Raw genomic sequence first — 22,064 nt, forward strand, 5'->3', positions numbered from 1 at the left:
TCTAGGAACAGGAACATGACTCTGAGGAAAAATTAAATTTTAAGTAAGAGATAAAAACAAAATGCTGAAAATCCATCTGAATAAAGACATAAAAATATCATCCTACCCTTAAAAGATCTCATAATTGGATTCAGTAAAGTTGTATGAGAAAAGTGTCCCAAGAGAAGAATCAAAAGTCATAGAATTACTTAATAAAATTAAGAATGTCCTAGATACACAGAATATTGAGCCAACGAATGGACTAAAAATGTATTTAGCTTTTATTGTTTTTGTCATTGTAGGAATCTATGCTTTGATTATCGGGACAGCACAGTAGAGCAATGATAGTGACTGAACCTTGATCCTTGAAGTGAAAGACAACACATAGGAAAAATTCACACTTAATTTCATTTTGTGATGAGCACTGATAACTTGCAAGAGTCAATGTGCAAATAGGAGCATGGTTGATGGGTTTACTACTTGTGCTTTCCTACTTTAGACATTTTTCAGTCATCAAACTTAGCTCTTTCTATCTGAGATGTGTAGGCCTATCTAGAAAAACATACTATATTGTAATTCAATAGATAACCAAATGAAGAAACACTGAATCTAAACCTTAACTTTGTATGATAAATCTAACTAAGCAAGAACTTGCTTTAATAAGTAGCTAATTACATTAATATGTGATTTGCATAATAAAATACTAATTTGCATTCTGTTAATCTTAAATTAGCATTGCATTTACATTCCTGATATGTAGAAGAAATGTTTCTAAGGTGCTCAAAGAGTTCATTTGCTTTGCTTAAATTGATAAATATTATTTTCACATTTTTTTTGATTAGGGAAGTAAAATGTTTTCATAGTGAAGATCAAATCCACTGTCAAATCCAAGCCCTATATAAATTGTTAAGAAAAATAAGAAGCCCACTTTGGAATTAATAAAATTTAAAATAGTAAGATTTGCATTTCTGTGAGTGTCTGTATAAATTTTTCACATGGTCACATTTTCAAAGCCACTTTTCATTAATTTTTTACCAGCTTTTTTTCTTTTGCTTCATGCAAACTTCATAATGCGGATTCTATATCCAGTAACATCATTTGCTGATTGATACCAGAGAGAAAGATATTTTCTTCCTAAATAGAATCCCATTCTTATATTACTAACAGTCACTATGACAATAACTTTTAAATAATCCATTAAAATGTATATATAGGACTGTAAAAAAAAAAATCTAGGTTGTCCCCATGGGAACATTGATCAGAAGAAATGAAATTGGGTTCAACATTTTTTTTAAACACTTTAATTTTGCTGTATGTAAGAAATAGCTTTCTGGAGTGTTCTTAGAAAGGTACTCGGGTACTATGGGTGTAAGTAGAAGGAGGTGAAGCTTCTCAGCAGTGTACAAAAGTGGTAGATAATAATGTGTGTTTGAAGGGCAGGGAATGACCTTTGAAAAGACAGGGAGGCACATACTTCACAGACCAAATAGAACTTCTACAGTTTAATTATTATTTTTTTGTACCCTGAAAGACACAAGTTGCTTAAGACCTCATAGCCCCAAGGGCAAGACAGAACTTAACTCTGCAGATCTGTAATGTGACGTGCAATTAATGCTCTATGAGCCGTTTGCCAGAAAAGAGTTCAATGGTCATCAGTTAAAACACTGTGATGATAATTTCAATTACTAGCTAATTTCTAGATTTGAGAATATACTTTATTTTTTAAGTATGATTACATTCCTTTCTGAATCCTCATATGAGCTGAGAGTAAAAATCTTTGGCTCTTGCCTATTCAACAGGCACGTTCTGTTATAGGAAAACAATAAAAGGAGAGAACAATTGAAAAGGAAAATATGATTTTGCAGGAGTGTTGCTTGGAAAGATGAGCCCATTTTTAAAAGGGATATACTGGCAGATTAGCAAATAGCTGTCCTAATAATTTATTGGGGGCTTGCAACATTTCATCAAGAAGGAATCACTGGGTTCGCTTTTAAATGAAGCAATCAAGTTAAAAAAAAAGACTTTCAAAGAAACCCAATACAAAGAAATCTAAAAGGCATGCTATTTCATCTCTTTGATCCTTTAGACTAGAGTGGCACCAGCTTGTTGGAGCAGCAATGGGGGGCGGTGGAGGACAGATGTGTGTAGAGGCATGGAAAGTGAGGCCAAGCTACAGAACTTAACCCCAAAGTCAGCACAATCCAAAACTTTTGAGGAAGTAGAAGATGGAAGGGCACATTATACTATGTCATCTTGTTTCTTAATTGTATGTTTGTGTTTTACTTTAGTGTGTGCACATTAATGAATGAACTTCCCTTAGAAACTTCCTAAAGGTAAGGATTGATGAACATTTCAAGAAACTAGTATAGTGACCTGAATATAGGTCCTTAATAAATCCTTACTGATGGTGGTAAAAATTAATTCATTAAAAACAGGGAGATTCCTGTTCCAAATAGTAACCCACTGAGTTAACGACATAGAGACAAGATGGGGGATATTCAGGGATCAATGTAGTAGCTATGGTGCTAGTTTCTCCTAATGCAGTGAATGGGTTTGAAATTCACAGTTACTTGAAAAGTCTTTTGCCCTGAAGTTTTCTGGAAGTAAGTTGTTAAGCATACTCAGTGAGAACAGGAGAGGAGAGCTTTTTCCTCCCACATTTACTTCCGTTTGGATACTACCTTGTGTTGTCCTGGGGTTCACTTTAGAACTAGCTGAGACAGAGCTTGACAAACACAACACTTCAGATCAATCTTCACAGCTCTTTAAGTGAGCTGTAATCCCTGTAAATCTTTTTTTTAAAAAATCTTACTGCAGTTGATTTATATTGTAATTAAGGCAAAGAAGAATCACAGGCAGGGCCAAAAGTGGAAAAGTAGCATACATTTTTCATGGAAAGTTTTCCCCCCATAAGTCAGAGCACAAGAGAGTATTAGAAGAAAAACATTACAAGAAACTAATCATGCTCACTGACATGATATGGGGGAATGCTAAATCATCTGTGTTTCTGTTTAAATGTATATATTTCAGTTGATTAAAAAAGCACATGGTGAATTGATCTTGCAGCTTATAAAAGCAATATTTCAGCTTCGGTGTTTTTTATTCTTTTTTTTAATCAAATTATCTCCCAGAGCATTTTGACTGAAGTTTATTAACAAGGCAAAGCAGCCATTAATGCTTTGCAGTGCACTCTTGCAAAGTTAAGTAAGAGACATGACTTTTCCTATGCATACTGATCATACCTTCTAAAGGTCTAAAAGAACTCAAGATTGCATAGCTGAGTGGTTTCGAAGAAAGAAAATTGTTACTTTGTCTTTTTTATGCAATGTTATTAGATTTTTGGCGGGGGAGCATTCATAGGAAACATTATATTGCTAGATTTTAACTGGTACTTCAAATATTATCAGATTTCCAGAAAAGTAAGTTAGAAATTCAGAGAGCCCAAACCAACTGCAGGCGTTTGTGCTGGGATAGAGGAGATAAGGGGAATCACGAACCTTAGGTGGGTAACCAGTCTGCCTTTCAGAAAATGTGGTGAAATGATATTTATATTAACCAGGAAAATAGTCACATCTTTGACAACATACCAAGTAACAAAGAGAAAGAGATGCTTTTATATATTTAACTTAACATAGTAATATTAAAAAGAGGGAAAAAGGAGGACTATTAACCCTAAACCAATATATTCTAAGGGACAAAAGTACTTCAAGAGTCTATTCTAGCCAGTTAGTAAAAAAAAAAAAAAAAAAATCTATGTGAATCCCCTACTCTGTGATCTTGCTGGATTGCTGAGAAAAAAAAGCTATGGTTAATAGAAGGCCCTATTTTTTCTTTAAGGAAACTAAGGCCTGTCTGCCTAGAATTCAATGAGAAATAATCTTTCCTCAAGTTATTCTTGTACGTAAAATTGGATACTACTTCAATTTTTTCTATTCTCATACTGATTGCTAAATTAATCAGCAAAAATTTAATCCTACATGTGCTTTCCTTTGTTAGCATACAATGTTTTCTCTGAGGGAAAACAAAATGTTCTTTGCTCAAAAATTTGGTAAACACAGAATATTTTATCCCACTTTTTAAAGAATTATAAAGCACAATAGCATATGAAATGGTCTCAGCTATTTTGAAATAAAAAAACTTGCCTAACATTTTGATAACCAGCATTTCAGAAAATTATTGTCCACTTAACCTTTTACCTGGTAGCACCTACTAAGATCCCAAAATATATATTTTGGAAAAACTATATTGGTGTGAAGAAAATAATTAAGTTAAAATGAGGCCTGTGCTTATGTCAGCCCTTGTGCAGACTATGTAGATTACCTTTCTCTTTCATTTATGCACTCAACAAACACTTGTTTGGATTTGTTATATCCAAGGCACCACAGGGCAGGTGTGGTGGTCAGGAATAGAAAAGTAATACAATTAAAAGATTGAGAATCACTGGTATAGAATGTTGAACTATCATGTTACTAAATAATCTGAGTTTTTTGACCTATACAATTTATGAAAATGAAGATAGTTCCAAAGTTTGAAATGTTAATTTGTTAATTATTCTAATTTATTTTAGATGACTGACTAGATAAAATTTGACTTGGAAAACAGGTTTATATAAACCATTTTAACCTTGCATTTTAATTTTGCTTCATATAGAAGCTTTACATTTTCCACATATTGTTTTTGAATTTCAACAATTTTCAAACCAACATATTTCAGCTCAATTTGAACTTCTGTTTGAGTAAAAACTAGATTAGGAGATCACATGGCTTAACCCATCTCTTGTCTCATAGACTAGGTTTTTCTTAAGAGTAAGAACTGAATTTGGTTTGTTTTTATATCTACAATGCCTACACAGGTATTTGAAATTGAGTTAATGAAAAGTCCCTGTTTTTCACATGCCCGCGCATGTGTGCGTGTGCACATACACATAGACATATATGCTCCCAGATCGCTGCCATGTCTTAGCATTTCAGGACTTTAAGATACAACTTTTCAAGGAGGGAAGACTCCCAGACTCTTTCTATGAGGCCAGCATCACCCTGATCCCAAAACGAGATAAAGACCCTACAAAGAAAGAAAACTACAGGCCAATTTCGCTGATGAACATAGATGCTAAAATCCTCAACAAAATATTGGCAAACCGCACCCAGCAATACATTCAAAAGATTATCCACCATGATCACGTGGGATTCATCCCAGGCATGCAGGGATGGTTCAATATACGCAAATCAGTAAACGTGATACATCACATAAAGAAAAGACAAAAACCACATGATCATCTCGATAGACGCAGAAAAAGCATTCGATAAGGTACAGCACCCATTTATGATCAAAACACTCAGCAAAATGGGAATAAATGGGGCATTCCTCAATGTAATAAAAGCCATATATGAAAAGCCTACAGTCAATATCATACTCAACGGGCAAAAACTGAAAGCTTTCCCACTAAGATCGGGAACACGACAAGGATGTCTGCTTTCACCGCTGCTTTTCAATATCATATTGGAAGTCCTAGCCACAGCGGTCAGACAAGAGAAAGAGATAAAAGGCATCCAAATAGGAAAGGAGGAAGTAAAGCTATCATTGTTTGCAGATGACATGATAGTGTACATAGAGAACCCTGCAGACTCTACCAAAAAACTCCTCAACCTAATAAATGAATTTGGCAAAACAGCAGGATACAAACTCAACATTCAGAAATCAAAGGCATTTTTGTACACCAGCAATGAAATAGAAGAAGAATAAATCAGAAAAAAAATACCATTTGATATAGCAAGAAGAAAAATAAAGTACCTAGGCATAAATTTAACCAAAGAGGTAAAAGACCTGTATGCAGAAAACTATACAACATTGAAGAAAGAAATTAAGGAAGACACAAATAAATGGAAGCGTATACCGTGCTCATGGATTGGAAGAATTAATATCATCAAAATGTCCATACTACCCAAAGCAATTTATAGATTCAACGCAATCCCTATTAAGATACCAATGACGTATTTCACAGAAATAGAACAGACATTTCAAAAATTTATATGGAACCATAAACGACCCCGAATAGCCGCAGCAATTTTGAGAAAGAAAAACAAAGTAGGAGGGATCACAAAACCGGACATCAAACTCTACTACAAAGCCGCTATACTCAAAACAATCTGGTACTGGCACAAGAAGAGACCCATAGACCAGTGGAACAGAACAGGAAGCCCAGAAATAAGCCCAGGTCTCTATGGGCATCTAATATTTGACAAAGGAGGCAGAAGCATAAAATGGAGCAATAATAGCCTCTTCAACAAATGGTCTTGGGAGAGCTGGACGGCTACATGCAAAACATTGAAATTGGATCATCAGCTGACACCATACACAAAAATAAACTCAAGATGGATAAAAGACTTAAATAGAAGTCGCAACACCATCAAAGTCCTAGAGGAGAACATTGGCAGGAAACTCTCAGATATCCCATGCAGCCATTTTTTCACTGATATGTCTCCTAAAGCAAGGAACATAAAGGAAAGAATAAACAAGTGGGACCTCATCAAAATAAGAATCTTCTGCACAGCAAAAGAAAACATCAGCAAAATGAAAAGAGAGTCAACCGTATGGGAAAATATATTCGCTAATGATACATCAGATAGAGGTTTGATCTCCAAGATATATAAAGAACTCACTCGACTCCACTCCAAGACGACAAACAATCCAATCAAAAAATGGGCAAAGGACCTGGGCAGACGCTTTTCCAAGGAGGAGATACAGAGGGCCCAGAGGCAATTGAAAGGATGCTCAGCATCACTAGCCATCAGAGAAATGGAGATCAAACCCACCATGAGGTACCACCTCACACCGGTCAGAACGGCCATCATAAACAGATCCACAAACAACAGGTGCTGGCGAGGCTGTGGAGAAAAGGGAACCCTAGTCCACTGTTGGTGGGAATGCAGACTGGTGCAGCCACTGTGGAAAGCAGTGTGGAATTTCCTCAAAAAGCTGCAAATGGAACTGCCTTTTGATCCAGTGATTCCCCTGCTGGGACTATACCCTAAGAACACCAAAGGGCCAATTCAAAAGAACCTATGCACCCCAATGTTCATAGCAGCACAATTCACAATAGCCAAGTGTTGGGAGCAACCTAAATGCCCATCAGTAGATGATTGGATCAAAAAATTATGATACATATACACAATGGAATACTACGCAGGAGAAAGAAAAAAAGAACTACTAAACTTCACGACAGCATGGATGGAACTGGAGAGCATTATGCTAAGCGAAATAAGCCAGGGGGCGAAAGACAAATACCATATGATCTCACCTATAAGTGGAACCTAACCAACAATACAAAGATGCAAGGAAAATAAGACCAGCAACACTGAAAGGAAAAGAAATCAACAGAGAGAAGAGGGAAGGGGGGGGGGGCAGGGAAAAGGAAGGGAAGGGGAAAGTCAAGGAACATATAGCAAGGACTCATGGACAAAACCAAAGGGGAAGAGCTGAGGGAGGGAAGGAGGGAGGGGGCAAGGGAAAGTGGTGGGGAGTAGGCAGAGAAAACTGTATTTGAAAAAATAAATAAATTAAAAAAAAGATACAACTTGTCTCTCTACAACTTTGTAAATTTATTATATCTTTCGCTTAGTCCTTATAATTTGTGTTTTTTGAATTTGTTGATTTTTATTGATATTTTATTTGGATTCCATAATGCCTTTAGTCAATAAGAATTTATGAAAGTTTTCATTATTTCAAGGTATTTGGTAATAAATGCTACTTAACTACAAATACAGTCTCTGTTCTCTTTTCTAATAAAAAGCTTAGTATTATCATTTTTCCCCAAGTATCTTTTTTTTATTCATTTGCTAGCCATCAGAGTTCATTTTTCTTCAATTATTGGATAATTTAATTTCTCTCCTGATGTATATTTTAAGTCTTATTTATTTTACTAAATCTAGTAAAAAAAATTACACATTTTTTTTTGAGTTTTACCTGAAAAGTGACTTAGGTATTCTCTCGTACTTACAAAAATTTTTTTTCCTCTACATATGTTTAAATGAGAAAGATCAAGGAGCAATCACAAATGTTTCTATTTAACAAAGCCAGATGTGTAGGAAAGGACTTTAAAGGCTCAGATGCTGGCCATCAGTGTATTTCTCTTTCATGCTTGATATGTCTATGCATTCATAGTAATTTCAAATTCATTTTGGTAGCTTTTTGCAAATTTAAAAAAGAGTATGCAAATTTTATTCAAAGCTTAGAAATACAGCATAACATGTTTTTGTAACAATGATTTAAGTCTGGATAATACGTCATATCATATAATACAATTAAACAACCACTTAGCTTAACAGAGGCAATGATTGTGGCACGTTTTTCACAAGTCAGTAAGATAAAAAATCAAATGCACAAAATTCAGGTTTCTTGCAGAAAAATAATTTTTCTTTTTTTCCCCAATAATAAAACTAAAATCATTGCTCTAAATAATTGGCTTTGAGAAATCTTAAAGAAAAATATGCATACTCTGTATAGTAATATGCTACTATTAAAAGTTAAAATTTCAAATTAATAAAATTCCAGGCTAAATTTTCAAATGCCTAAATAAAAAGTATTAATATATGCTATTTTGAGGCAAATATGCAATCTACAATTGGAAGAAATACACCTCAAAATTACACAAGCTCTCCTCTATAGTTGCAGACCCTAATGACTACCATTCTACACTTTCTTCTCATGGTTTTTGGCATATAGCACTTAATTATTCGCCTAGCTTTTGGTCTTCTCCTTCTCCTTTGATGGATGGCATGCTTCTTTCCAGCTGAACCTAGGGGGCTAAGTTACATGCCTTCATTCCTCTAATTTTCTCTTTTTTTCATTAACTTCTTTGAGTTTATCTTCTTTTATGGCCTCACAGTCTGACCGCAAAACTTGTTATAGCCCTTCTATGTTATCAATGTGCTAATCAGTAAATAGTTCTGTTGCTCAAAGGATACTCCTCTATAGAGTCCCACCCTATTAGAAAGCAATGTATAATCTAAATAAAACTGCTGGCTTGAAGAAAGAGCCCTACCTGTTCTCTCTACTTACTACTTGGCTATCCTTAGCTCCAGAGCTTACAGTCATATGATTGTTGTTGTTCTACTTCACCCTAATTAGTCCATTGTTTTAATAAGTCAGTGGCTTTATGCCTCTGAAATGTCCATCTTTTTCCCTTCTTTTCTATTTTCTTTGCTGCTACTCCAGTACAGGAACTTACCAAGGTAAGTCTCCATTTTTTTAATAGTAGCTTCTCAGCTCCATTTCCCAAATATTTTCACTGAAAATCCTGATTAGATGAGTTCGCTTTTTAAAATGTCACTTGTGTACTATAACTCTCTTAAAATAATGATTCAGTGTTCGCTGCACCCAGTTTGCTTCCTTGCCAAACTTTCGATGCCTTCAACAATAGACCCACAAAATATATGCATTGCATGCATGCGAGCCCTATCTCTGTTTCTGTATCTATCTCTAGCTCTTCTCTCAAACATGAGGAGTCTGTAGCAGCATGGTTCTTTTGCTACAGTATGGATTGAGAATCAGAAAACATAGGATCTGAACCTGACTCTATCATATATATGATGGGTCACAGCGAGGGTTCCTTTCAGTTCTTTGAGAGTGAATTTGTCTTATTTTTACAATGGACATGATGAAATCTTCATTCCCAGAATTATTTTTGATAGTTAAATTAAAATAAACACAAATGGAAAATATAAAGTGCTATAAAACGTTAGCACTTTAAAGTGTATGAGCAAATACAATGCTGCTGGAACTTACTAGCTTGCCCCTTGATGCTCTTTGTATTCATACGGTGCCACTTCCTCTATTTCTTCTCAAAAAGACTAGAACACTATTCACACAGCATCGTGAGATGAGTAACTCCTTACTCATAATGTTTGGAAGAGCTTTTCTTTTTTCTATTTTAAGTTTTATAAGGTAAAGAAAACATAAAGGAGGGCATGAGAAAACTTTTTCTGTAGGATTACTGTTATTTATAATCTGTCAAAACAGATACTTCTAAAGAAGGAAAGAGCTAAAAGGGGAGAAAAAAGATGAGATAAGAAAAAGGCTCAGTTTGATACAGTAAAAATAACATTTTATAATCCAACATCAGCCCTGGATTTTGACTTTTGAATGAATCAGCTGGCTGAGAACTTTTTGATCCAAAGCAGGGAAAGATGCCAGCTGGCAACTCTAGAGGCTAAATGCAGAGATCCTTCTAGTTCTATAAAAAGGTTTTAATAAGAAACGTGTATTTAATTTATTACAGAAGAAGAAAATCAAGATCTGATCATGTGGTCTTGTAGTATTTCTAGAAATTATATGTTTAAAGGCCTCTGAGATGAAAATTTTGACAGTCTATAAGAAATTTTGATTTCATGCTTTGCTCACTGCACTGCGGATGTTTTTATTTGTCTGTTTGTTTGCTTTTTGCATCCAAAATGGTGTGATGTTAACCTAGCAGCAGGATATGGGATCAACTCTGCAAAATGAAACTCTCTCATTCAAACAGTGTCGGCAACATCTGTAGGCATTTGTTTCTGGGAGGGCGTAGATCAGGGGCAAGTGATTAGGAATTTGAATGTACTGAAATACAAGTTGTGAGTATTGGGGAGCCTTATACTCATCATTAACTAATTTAGCCTACTTAGTTAATGCTTTAATTTTAAAATTAGGATATTAGAACAGAATACTCAATATCATGTTATAGGTTATGCAAGGAATATGCCCAATGGAGAAAATTGGGATATAGGAGAATGCTGCATATTTCCTAATTTGATACTAAGCAGTCAAGTTTTCATTTTGGTAGGTCATTTGATTCTCGGCAGGTGGCTATGCCTGCCTTTGAAGAGAGTCCTGAGTCACATGTTACACAAATGAAATGCGATTATCTTTGTGGATAGCATCGTATGATTTGGAATAAGTCTTCAGGTCTAATATAAAGATCCTTCAAATAAATCATCCAGCTAAGCTTCTGTGGCCCCAAACTCCTAATTTAAAAATGTTGATAAATGAAGTACCTCTTTAGTTAATAAATGAAGTATCTCTTTAGTTATCCTTTGTCAGCAACATTCATTTTAATGGAAAGTGAGTTTACAGGGTTACATGATTGAACTACTGAGCCAAGTCAGTGTTGGCAAATGATGGGCTAAATTATTGATGTTACACACTAATGAATTCTGATGAGAAATAAAACACAGACATTACGTTTCAAGTGGTTCATAATTATTTTTGTACTTTAAAAGCAATTTTATTCCTTTTCCAAATCATACTGGTTCTGTAAAACAAAAACATAGTTAGTGATTATACTAAAATTATTGAGTTTGTGACAAAAAATGCTCTTGCAAGTTTTCATTTCTGCAAAGATAATGTTATTCACACTAGGTTTCTGATTTCCGTATATACTACTGGGATAAAATAATTAAATTAAATGTCTAAATTTTAAAACCAGTGTCTTCAAATAAGCTAATCTGCTTTGCAACCATGGCTAACATTTCAACAGATGTGTTTATAATCTCTGATATGTCTATCAACACATTTACTGTAGATGTTATTTCAGTTGATAACAAATACAGACAGACTTCTGTGAGGCTGCTTTGTTTTAGTAAAAAAGTTATCAAGTGTGTGATACAGAATAAAATGTGTACTATGAAATGATAGTTAACAAAGTCAGGGCCTGCTGGCAATAATTGAAGCAGGTTCATATTCATGAAAAGCACTAAGAGGTCTACACATTCCATAATGTAATGACAGTATCCTTTTGTATTTCCTTATTACTTAACTATCCCAGATTGGGACATTAATTGTTACCTTCCTTTTGACTAGTGGTAGATAGTTACCAGAGATCTTAGACTGATTTTTAAATCAGAGGGATTAGAAGTAGAAATCATAGTGGATGAGGTATTAGTTCGAAGACTCGTTGCTTGCTGGTCATTAGTGTTTGGACAAGTCCCTAAGCTTCTCTAAGGCTCAGTTACCAGATGCCCCAAGGGAGGCAACAGGTCCTCTCTTCCTATCCGAGATGGTTGTTACAATTCATAAATCAGATATGCATGAAAGTGAAACCTTCTATGTATATATACAGTCACTTTATTTGTTATATTTGCCTAGACTCTAGTTTATTTTAGGGAGGTCAGAATTAGTGTGGAAAATATCTCCTTTATCAACTGAGGGATATGATGCAGGAGAAAGAAATGAGAAGAGTTTTCGTGTCAAGGTTTAGTCAACATGCTAGATTATTTGCCTCTTACAACAAGATATGTGGATCTATACAAGCATAGAACCCCAAAGGGAGTAAAATTTTTCATTGCGTTGAGTTGAGGTAGGAAATGTCATGCAGGTTACTGTAGTTCTCACTTGGTGTACACTATACCAAATTTTTTTAAAAATTGAGACTTAACTCTGTAACACTCAATTCTTATATTAAGAATTTACTGACTCATTTTTTTCATCTTCATAATTTTTCTCTTTATCTAGGGTAGATTTTGCACCATTTGTGAAGAACAAGGCTACTTCAAATTTTATCTCTTTAATATTTTATTAAAATTTTTCTGTTACTCTCTTCCTCATAACTATACTGTTCATTGTTCTATAATCTTGATCCTTTGGGATGAAAAATCATGTGTCTGGGTTAAACTCACATCAAAGCAGCATCATTATGTAATAATGATGCTAAGTTGTATGAAAAATACCTACTGGATATGCTCCATTAGTCACTAATTTTCAAACTTGAAGTCCTGTCTTTGAAAAACTCCTCTCCCCCATACCACTGACATGGCCCCTCTACTTGAAAAATGTACTGCCTATATAGAGGGAATTTAAAAATAATTTAGATACGAGGTATTACTTTGTTTAGGTCCAAAAAAAACCAACCAAACAAAAACCCCCAGAATACATAAAAGTTTATATCTTTCAATAAAAATAATTATAAATGTGCTTATTTTATTTTAAAATTTAGAAAGAACAATAGGTTTTGATTTTAACATGTTATTTAACAGAATAAAGGAAGTAGACAATTTAATTTGTGAAATTTAACATTAACAAATGCTTTATTAAACTCCTGAACCTACATCACATTGTTATATGTATGAAATGAATGTATTTCCATCTTAGATGTCAGTATTTGACTTGAGGTTCTCTTCTGTTTATTTTCAAATATCTTTTAATTGTTGATTTCTAATAATTCTATTGTGGCTAGAAAACATATTCTTCACTATTTTAATCCTTTTAAATTCATCAGGACTTGTTTTATAACCTAGCATAGGGACTATATTTGGAAATTTTCCATGTACACTTAAAATAATGTATATTTAGCTATTGTTAAATCCTTTATATATGTCAAATAGGTTAAGTTGTTTATAATAGTGTTTTTCAGTCCTTCTATGTTCTGACTGATTTTCTCTCTGAATGTTCTATTAATTCTTAGAGAGAAGTATTAAAATCTCAAGCCATAATTATACATATTTTTATTTCAACTTTGTTTTCTCAATAATTGTTTAATGTATTTTCGAAATTTTCATATTAGATCCGTATGTGCTTGATAAATTGATTCCTTCTCTTAATAAAATGACCCTCCTTATCCCTGGTAGTTTCCTAGTTGTGAAGTTTAATTTGTCTGATATTAGTACACCTTTCCAACCAAGGCTTGGTGTTGCATGCCATGTATTTTTCCATCCTTTTATTTTTAACTTATCAGTGTCTGTATTTAAAGAGTATCATTTTTAGACAATAACTTTGAATCTTGTATGTTTAGCTAATGTGACTATCTTTTTGTTTTAATTGGGGTTTTTTGTCCATTTATATTTAATATAACTTTTGACATGGTTGAATTTAGGTCTACAGATAGAGGATTCTGGCTTCATTATTTTTTTTTTAAGCAGTATAAAGATATTCTATGTTTTCTGGCCTCAACAGTTTCTGAGGAGATGTTAGATATAACTTTTAATTTCTTTCCCCCTGGACACTTTTAGATTTTATCTTTAATTTTCTTTATATTAAGTTTTCAATAATTGACTTCAATGTACCTTGATATGATTTTTATGTATAATCTTTTGGACGTTTTTTTGAGTTTTTGAATCTGTAATTTATGTTTTGTTTTTTACCAAAATGCCTGTATTATTTTTTATAATTTTTATGGTTTAAGTACACTTCCCTCTGGTAGCTAATAAGTAAGCTATGGTAATACATGAGACTGTGGGAGCCCAAGACAAGATGTCCCCACATATCTCACAACAGCATATTGATTGCTTTGGAGAAAAGTTACTTGACAAACAGCTAGTGCCTAAAGGGCTCCTTGACCCTTATTTGTCTCTTTGGATGCAGGAACTAGACCTCTTATGTGGAAGGTGTTCTCACTGCACCTGGGAGACTCTCTTTATCACTAGAATTATACAACTCAGGGCCAAAAAAAACAAAAACAAAAACAAAAAACCTGTGTAATCTACCTTTATTGTCTCTTTTCCAATTTACTGCATTGTTTAAATTCCTTACTAAAAAAACATCCAAACCTTGCTTAGATTCCTTTATAATGAGCACTAATTTTCTTTGTTCTGTCAATTTCTTACAAATTTATTATTACTTTGTCTAAATAATATAAAAGGTGCTGATCATTTCTTTAAGCCTCATTTTATGATCTGAACATCATACTATGATTCTCCCATACACACATATTAAATTGATTTTCTTCCAGTTAATCTAGTCTTGTGTCAATTTATTACTAGTCCAGGTACAATTCTCTTCTTCCTCGATAAGAATACGTACATGCCAAAATTTTAGCACTTGGTTTGAAAAGTTGTCAGGAATTATTTACTGATTGCTTAATGCATTCCTGGAATATCAAACCTAAATTAATCAGCTTATTATCTGTGGCCTATCTTCCTCTGAGACTATCTAATCGCAGTAACAGAGACACAGAAAATCGCCATGGTGTGGTGCTTAAGAGCAGGTACTCTGTAGCAAACGTATGTAATCTCCAGGTGTTTCAGTTTCCTTTGTCATAAAATGGGACACTATGACAGCGTCTCTTTGTGTTCTTCAAGAATTCAATGAATTAAAATATAAAGCACTGATGACAATGTTTGACACACACTAAGGTCTAGATAAATGCTTTGTTAGAAAGAGAAAAGAAAATCAAGGAATGATGCCTATTCCATAGCCCTGAAATCTGTTTCCAAGGCTCTCATACTTCTCTTCTTGAAGGTGCTCCCCTATTTCCACCTCACATAATGTTCCTCTTCCTCTGTGTGTCCTCAGTTATTTGTTCCTGTAAGCCTGTTTCAAGTTCCACCTCTTTTACAAAGGTATTGTCCTGAATTCAGGCCTAAATAGCTTTTTGTACCTCCTGATCAACCACAACGTTTATTGTTTGTACCCGGTAACACTTAACCATATAATTAGGTTTCCCCTAACATATTGTATTTTTTAATCCTCTAATAATATAATATTGTCATTTCTCCATACACTATGTACTATGCTGTTTATTTATAGATCTTTCTTCCAGCTACTTTCTCTTCCTATAACCCTCTGTCTAACTTTTTTTGATGCCCTCTCACCTTTTAAGGTTTAGTTTAAGTGTTATCCCCTTCAGAAAATTGACCTTATAGTCACAGGTTGGGTAAGTGCTCTTCTTCTTGCCCTCATTTATATTTACATAACATATGTGATGGAGCAAAAATAAGTTTACAGTTGAAAGTTTGCAGAACATAGTTTATTCTTGTATTATGTATTAATTACTGTATTGTTTTCTATATGAACAACTGTAAATCTACTTTTGCCCCACCTTGTATTGTGCCTGCCTCCTCCATGAGATTGCAAGCTCTTTGAAGACAGAGATTACATCTTCCACTTTTGGACTCGTAGCGCCTAAAAAAGCGATGGTACGCACCCCGACAATGTGGCTTGAAATTAATTGATATTCTTCAACTTAACTATAAACTTCTTAAGGTGAAAGATCATGATATATATTATACACATTTTGTTAGTATTCAATAAGTACACAGTAAAATCAGTTTCAATATGTTATGATAATTTACATTTTCCCCCGTCAATCAAAATGGAATTCTAAAAGCATACTCTAGCACAGAAAGAATGAAACAATCAGTCCTAAAGGTAGGGGTACAGAAGAAGTGAACTTGTAAGTTTCCTTTCATCTACAATTTTCTGGCTCTGAATTGGTGTTTGGAAATAGGCTTTTCATTCTTAACTATAGTCAGCTTTGGATGAGAGTAGAAGGCTGATTTTACATTTCATAGAAGATATTGGTAAAAATGTGGATTATTTGATGTTTTATTTTATTTATTTACTATTTTAACAATGTGTCTTTTCTTTATTTTTATTATTGATGCTATTACAGGTGTCCCCACTTCCCCCCTCTTTATCCACGTCCACCCAGTCCCCACCCCCATTCCCTTTGGCCATCACCACAGTTGTCTGTGTCTATGAATTATGCATATATGTCCTTTAGCTAATCCTTTGCCTTTCTCTGATTTGGTTCCCTCCTCCCCTCTGGCTGCTGTCAGTCTGTTCCATGTATCCATGCCTCTGTTTCTATTTTGTTTGCCAGTTTATTTTTTAATTAGAATCCACATATAAGTGAGACCTTATGGTATTTGTCTTTCACCATCTGACTTATTTCACTTATCATAATAATTTCCAGGTCCATCCATGCTGTTGCAAAAAGTAAAAGTTCCTTCTTTACAGCCAAGAAGTATTCCATTGTGTAAATATGTACCACAGCTTTTTTTATCCACTCATTTACTAATGGGCACTTGGGCTGCTTCCGGATCGTGGCTATTGTAAATAACACTGCTATGAACATAGAGGTGCACATATTCTTTCTGACTAGTGTTTTGGGATTCTTAGGATGTATATTCAGAAGTGGGATCATTGAGTAACTGAAGATATGTAGAAGAGGAACATCATATGAGATTGAAAGAGGAGAGCACCTTCAAGAAGGGGAAGGGAAGTATGAGAGACTAGAAAAATAGATTTCAGGACTGTGAAATAGACATTGTTCCATTTTTAATTTTTTGAGAAAACTCCTTATTGTTTTCCATAGTGGCTGTATCAGCCGGCATTCCCACCAACAGTGCAGTAGGGTTCCCTTTTCTCCACATCCTTGAGAGCACTTGCTATTTGTTGATTTAATGATGATAGCCATTCTGGCAGATTTTAATTTACAACATTTGTTTTGTTTAAATTCTTCCTTTGGTTTATGTGTTTATGCATACATTAAAGGTTAAATCATTAAATGATTTAAAGATAATCAAGCATTCCTTTTGTTACACTCATTATACAACTAGAGGTGTACCTACTATGTATAGTTTCTTTACTTCTTAAGAGTTTAAAATAATATTAGACATGGAGTTGCAAGTTCCTGAAGGTGAAAAAGATTGGAAACTATAAATACTTCCATGATTAATTAATTTTGTCAAATTTTGGCAAGAAGTTACACTTTTGGAATTTAATTAATATAGTTTTTTTGATATATTTTGTTATCCAGTATCATCAGATCTAGATGCCAACCTAAAAAAAATTATTCTTTTTAAAAAAATGTTAGAGCTATTCTAGTGGATTTTTATATTCCAGATGCATTTATAACCATTTTTTCAAGCTTCATTAAAAAGTCTTGTCAGGATTTTGAGTGTGGTTGTTTTTAATTTATGTATTTTTTAAAGGTTGAAATTTTAAAATATTGGTATCTTCCCATATGTATAATCTTATCATTTATGAAAATAATATATATTTACTTTTATTTAGGTCTTTGCTTATATCTTTTTAGTGTTGTTTAGTAGCTCTCTCTAAGAGGATTGAGCTGACTTTTTATTAGGTTTATTCTTGGGAACTTTATACTTCAATTTTTCATTTTACTATATATCCTAGTAAAAACTTTCAGTGGATCAATTGCCTTAAATTAAGACTATGTTCTATATTAGAAACCTATATTGTCTATGTGAAGACTATCCTATTAAAATCACTTAAATATTTTCAAATTACTATTATATAAGATGTTATAATATTTTAAAACATGACCTCCCCAAGGAAAGCACAAACCACCTTGTTCTATTAAAAAGCAAAAAACTAGAAGTATCTGTTGTATAAAAAAAATGGTACATATTCTTTAAAACTATACTTTAAAAATTTTATTATTTCATTGTAGAAGTACAGTTGTTTCCATTTTCCTGCCACCACTTCCCCCCACCCCACTCATCCCCTCCTCCCACCCTCAGTCCTTCCCCACTTTGGCTTTGTCCATGGGTCCTTTATACATGCTCCTTGACTTGACCCTTCCCCTTTTAATAAAGAAAAATATAATTTTCTTTAATTATATTTTATTGATTATGCTGCTACAGTTGTCCTGATTGTTCCCCCTTCGCCATCTCCACCCAGCATCCCCGACACCCTTAGGCAGTCTCCCCATCATTGTTCACGTCCATGGGTCATGCATTTAAGTTCTTTGGCTACTCCGTTTCCTACACTGTACTTTACATCCCCATGGCTATTCTGTAACTACCTATTTGTACTCCTTAATTCCCTTGCCTCTTCACCCATTTCCCCCTACCCCCCTCTCATCTGGCAACCATCAGAATGCTCTCTGTATCCATGAATCTGTCTCTGTTTTTGTTTGCTTAGTTTGTTTTTTAGATTCAATTGTTGATAGATATGTATTTTTTGCCATTTTATTATTTATGGTTTTGATGATATTTTTCTGAAATAAGTCCCTTTAACATTTCATGTAATAATGGCTTGATGATGATGAACTCCTTTAGTTTTTTCTTGTCTGGGAAGCTCTTTATCTGCCTTTCCATTCTAAATGATGTCTTTTCTGGGTAGAGCAACTTTGACTGTAGGTCCCTGTTTTTCATGACTTTGAATATTTCTTACCAATCCCTTCTAGGATGCAAAGTTTCTTTTGAGAAATCTGCTAGCAGTCTTATGGGAACTTCCCTGTAGGTAACTAACTTCTTTTCTCTTGCTGCTTTCAAGATTCTCTCTTTACCTTTAATCTTTCGCATTTTAATTATAATGTGTCTTGGAGTGGGCCTCTTTAAGACCATAGTTTTCATTAACTTGCCACATAAACAATGGATGTTGAACCTAAACAAATCAAATCTTTTTATAAGTATTTTAATTACATGTGTACTTCATATGCTCTTGCCATAAAAAAAGAAAAAGATTTTGTAAAGCACTTCCAAAGCTATTTCAAATTTTATTTTCTGATGGCTACTTTTCCTGTTTTCTTTTGAACATAGTGGACAGTCTCTGTACCTCTTAATCACTTTTCTTGACTTACTGCTGCTAAGGCTTCATTGCAGTGCTGCACAGTAATGACAACAGCAGGAATCCTTATTTTTAGCCCTAATTTTAATAAAATGTTTCCAGTAATTTATTATTTAGTTTAGTTTAATCAAGATAAGGGAGTTTTTTTCTAAACTATTTTGTAACTTTTATTAAAATATATGTTGCTCTTGTTAGCAGATTTTTTTAGAATATACCGAGTAATCACATATACTCTTTCTCCTTTAACCTGTCATTACATTAAATTATATTAATACATTTTATTTTTAAAAGTTACTTATTTATTTGTTTTTAGAGTGAGGAGAAGGGAGAAAGAAAGAGAGGGAGAGAAACACTGATGTGCAAGAGAAACATCGGTTGGTTGCCTCTCGCACACCCCCAGTTGGTGGGACCTGGCCTGCAACCCAGGCATGTGTCCTGACTGATAATACAACTGGTAACCTTTTGTTTTGCAGGATGATGCTCAACCCACTGGTCAGGGTCATCAATAAATTTTCTACAGTTGAATTTCTTTGCAGCTGATAAAAACTCACAGGTTTTATGTTATGCTCCTATTTTTTTTTATTATTAAAAGGTTCAAGGATATATGCTTTTATTTACTATTGTGATTATAAATGTCACAAATTTTCTCTGGATTTCAATCAGTTCTTATTTTGTATATTCTGAAGTTATACTATCATGTGCTCATGACTGATGTTTTAATAAGTTATATATTATCAGTGCCCATATTTGAGTGTTTTAAATATTTTTGTCTTGAAGTCTCTCTCTCTGTTTTTAAATTAGAAGTTCTTATTTTTTTCCTAGACTCTTCATTCATTTCCTACTTTTCTAAGGTACATCTCTTTTAATGATATATATTTTACTTAAATGACCAATCTGTAGATCTGTACTTTAAAGTGTGTAATGAAACCATTTACAGTTATTATGTTCACTAATATGTTTGGAGTTACTTTGTACATTTTAATACAATTCTTGCTGTCCTTCCTGCATTTTAAATCATTCTATTTTATAGTATTTTTTTACTCTAGTAGTTTGGGGATGACAAATCTTATTTCTGGACTGTGAGTAGATATTCTTAAAATTTTGGCAACTATATTAAAATACCATGTTTTTACTGCTATCTAGAATTAACCAGTAAGATTTAGTAATTTAATGTTACTGATCAATCATAATATTTTTAAATACATGTATTTTAAAAGTCCAAATTTCTATAATTTCTTTTGTTTTTAAAAGACCACATAGCTTCAGAGGTTTTCTTATTTATATCACATTGTCAAGTAGTTATATATTTTTATCCTGTGTTTTTTCTGGCTTATTTTCATTTGAACAGTTCTTTTCAAGATACAGGAAATTCAGCTGTTCCTGTATGTACTAATGCATTGTGTGTGTGTGAGTGTGTATGAGAATGAGAAAGAGAGAGAGAGAGAGACAGACAGACAGAAAGACATGATTAACCACCTTACATCCATCCGTCCTATCAAAATCCCTCACAAAGCACCCAGAGAATGCTTTTCTTTAGTAAACTTTAGAACCATAGGCACCTAGACCTGAAAAGAACCTTTGAGGTTATCACATTCAATCTTAATAAACCAATTCACTAATTCACTTAATAATCAATTCACTTTACAAATATTTTCAAGTACTTATGATTCCAGAAATGTAGTTGATGCCCAAAAGATAAAAATGAACAAATAATATATGCTTCCAACTGAGAAGCCTCACGTTCTGGTGGATGAGGACACAGAGACACTTGTACAGATGTTTGTGCAAGGAGGTTGGGGGACAGTCCAGGAGGAGGTGTTTTTGGGGCTCTTAGACTATTTGCTTTTCCTCAACCACTGCAGTAACTCCTGCTTGAGCACTAGCAGTACATGTTTGGACAGCAACATTCATTAGAATATGCATTCCTACTGAGCCCAAACCCTCCTTCCGAACTCTTCCATCACTGGTCCAGGTGTTACCCTCTAGAGCTCAACAATAGACATATATAATATGCGGACCTCCACTTAGCAGCTCTTTAAACGTTTGTTCTTCCAAAGTTTTTTTCCTTTGACAATTACACATTCTAAATTTTGTATATTCCTCCCTTTTCCTGATCTTTCTTATAATGACGCTCTCCAATGTATCAGTATGATCCTTAAACTGTTTTCCAAACCTGTTTAAAATACTGCAAATATACTCAACTTTTGAAAAAGTGCAAGGGGACTGTCATATCCTTTATCCAGTCAAAATATGCATGCTTATGCAGTCTATGATTGCATTTACATACTGTTGCTGCATCACATTCTCTCATTTAAATGATATGTTCATGCCCAGTATTTTTCCCAAACAAGATACCAAAGAGTGTTACATATTAAATAGCATTAGATAATTCCCCACTATTGGCATGCTATTAAATTATATGAAAGAAGAGAATAATAAAATCTGGTCTGTTAAGCAATTTTTAGCCATTGTTGAGTCAAGTATTAGAGACTGACACCAGCAGACTTCTTCTGCAAACAAATTAAATTGCCATGTTTTCTTTTTTCAAAATTGGACATAATAATTGAAAACAAGATAGGCACAGGATACTTTTGGATTTCATAAGTGGCCTTGCTACCATACACTGTAAATAACACCTGAGCAAGAATTGAACTAATTTCACTGATGGTGGAAAGCCCCAAAGGAGCTTAGAATCTTCTAGCAAGAAGCGCATTGCAACAAGTAGGAAGTGCGAACTGCTAAAAACAAAACTAGTATGGGGTAGATATAGTGTACATGGTGGTATGCTCCATGCTGAAAGT

At 33.9% G+C, this 22,064-nt stretch overlaps 1 protein-coding gene across 1 annotated transcript in view; it reads right to left on the bottom strand.

The window, feature by feature from the left end:
* CCDC178 (coiled-coil domain containing 178) overlaps positions 1-22,064 on the bottom strand; it is a 297,827-nt gene that overhangs the window by 1,255 nt on the left and 274,508 nt on the right. The window lies entirely within an intron of this gene.

Source organism: Pteronotus mesoamericanus, unplaced genomic scaffold (genome assembly GCF_021234165.1).
Source record: "Pteronotus mesoamericanus isolate MK-2021 breed Mesoamerican mustached bat unplaced genomic scaffold, CSHL_Meso_final contig_74, whole genome shotgun sequence".
In the NCBI taxonomy this organism is placed as follows: Eukaryota; Metazoa; Chordata; class Mammalia; order Chiroptera; family Mormoopidae; genus Pteronotus; species Pteronotus mesoamericanus.